The sequence below is a fragment of the Alosa pseudoharengus genome, unplaced genomic scaffold, assembly GCF_046254945.1.
Source record: "Alosa pseudoharengus isolate Yale_2024_CS ecotype anadromous, Long Island Sound unplaced genomic scaffold, YU_APseudo_1.1 YU_APseudo_1.1_scf_9, whole genome shotgun sequence".
Classification (NCBI taxonomy): Eukaryota; Metazoa; Chordata; class Actinopteri; order Clupeiformes; family Clupeidae; genus Alosa; species Alosa pseudoharengus.
The window spans coordinates 39,217,757-39,220,256 of record NW_027468881.1 but is presented as its reverse complement, the minus strand read 5'-3'; positions in this window follow the sequence as shown (position 1 = coordinate 39,220,256).

The following is a 2,500-nucleotide window of genomic DNA, read 5'->3' as shown; positions in this document are numbered from 1 at the left end:
TGAGCAACAACCTGAATCTCCCCTATCTGAGCAACACCCTGAATCTCCCCTATCTGAGCAACAACCTGAATCTCCCCTATCTGAGCAACACCCTGAATCTCCCCTATCTGAGCAACAACCTGAATCTCCCCTATCTGAGCAACAACCTGAATCTCCCCTATCTGAGCAACAACCTGAATCTCCCCTATCTGAGCAACAACCTGAATCTCCCCTATCTGAGCAACAACCTGAATCTCCCCTATCTGAGCAACACCCTGAATCTCCCCTATCTGAGCAACAACCTGAATCTCCCCTATCTGAGCAACACCCTGAATCTCCCCTATCTGAGCAACAACCTGAATCTCCCCTATCTGAGCAACACCCTGAATCTCCCCTATCTGAGCAACAACCTGAATCTCCCCAACCTGAATCTCCCCTATCTGAGCAACAACCTGAATCTCCCCTATCTGAGCAACACCCTGAATCTCCCCTATCTGAGCAACACCCTGAATCTCCCCTATCTGAGCAACACCCTGAATCTCCCCTACCTGAGCAACACCCTGAATCTCCCCTATCTACCTGGCCGGGGTTCCTCTGTCACTTTATAATACTGATGTCATGAGCAGTGACATAGCACGACTCAAATCTCAAAGAAGACCAGTAGTATTCACTAGGTCTATAACTAGCCTATAACTAGCTAACACTAAAAAAAACCACGATGTCCTTATTCAAGTTCACCTGCTACTGTGAGTGACCCTGCCACACCACCGCTGATAAGGGGAGCGGCTGGGTTGCTTTTTCTGTCATCTAACAAAGTAACAAATCGATTGCCATTATTAGTGAGAAAACGATTGGAAACAATGTTTTGCATTCATGTTCTATCTCCAGCACGTCAAGCCCATAGAAATGCATTTGTTTTCACTGACATCCTCGTGCCATTTTCATTCATTTTAGCAAACAGGTATAGCATTGCTGGTTAAAAGCATGCATTTCCTTTTCTTTAGTAACCATTGTCATAGTACACAAATCTGCTAGCGCGATAGCTGAACTAGCTGGTATTTGGGGATTCCAACGTCCGTTTAATAGGCTATACAAGCACTGTCAACTAAATGTGTACCAGAAAAGAAGTTTCTGGCATTCATAGTGCATAATATTATGACTTAGGCCTACACTTTGTTTCTTGAAATAACTTATGATGTCCTCCACCTTTCTTTTCTTGCCCGACATCCTCGAATTGACAGCAAAGCAAAGATTATAGAGCTAAGATCTTTGCAGCCAAGAGTGCCAAAAACTTCTAATCGACAGCATGACATAGGCTACAGGGAGCTAAGCCAATCAAAAAACAGGCCTGTCTCAAATACGTATTTTGGGTGGCGGTACTGAAGTGGGAAGTTGTTTAACTCTTTGTGTACCGCATGAGGCGCTTGTTTCCCCGTTTCAACCTGAATATTGCTGGGGACATTTCAGTCATTATTTGATATTGGTGTGGACACGTCATTCGAACCCCACGCAAATCTACGCCCATGCATGGCACATCAGTTTATGACCAGACTGGATCTCATCGACGCAGCACCTCTGCATGTAAAATTTTCTAAAATTCAACATCTTTTTGCAAATGTCCATATTCCACAGAAAGTACTGCGTGAAATGGACAACAAAACTGTAAATATGGTTAGGAAATGGCTGTGTCTTAATACACATTCCACCAGATGTCTTATCTTCCAGAAAAAACAGGACGGGGGGCTTGGAGTTCCAAACTGCATGTGGGAGTATACCGCCACAAGACATTCTCACCTCACCAACCCAAGTACCCCTGGCTGCAGCTTGCAGATCGGGGCTGGGCTCAATGTGGGGCGGAGCGCAACGTTGAGCTCAGCCCAAAATCAGCTCGTCATTACCCGTTGACCTCTCTGTGTCCGTCTATTTACCCGGACTTGGAGTTCAAATTTTCTCAAGGAAGAATGCTTAACTCTATAAAAGCGTATCCTCCTTGAACTACAGCCCACGTTAATCATATCCCTTCCCCCTAGCGTTCTAGAATCTGTGCTACACCATCGGCATTTCTTGGGTAATCTAAATCTAAACCAACATGCTGAATTGTGACGACACCAGCGTGAGGCAAATGGCCAGAGCTTCCTTAATGCTGGATTTTAAGAGACGGAAAGTGCTACATGCATGCAGTGGGGAAGACAACTTCCTGGGCTTTAAAAGAAAGCCCAACGGAAAGCTTGATGGACGAGCACAGGGTTTTGGCGTGTCATCTGACTGGCCAGACCTAAATGACCTATGCCAGAGAACAGGCACTGAATTGAAGTGGACTTCCCATCTCAACCTGTAGAGGTCTCTGATGCAGTTGTGGAGGATCCATCTGTTGTTGTGGAAGCCAGGCTGCACCATAACAGCATTGTTCACCTGCTCCAGCCTAGAACATCCAGGCAGACTCTCCTGTCTATTCAGAGAGCCCAAAATATGGAGTACTGGTCCAGTCTAAAGCTACAGGGAAAGTTGGCCAAACTGCCCT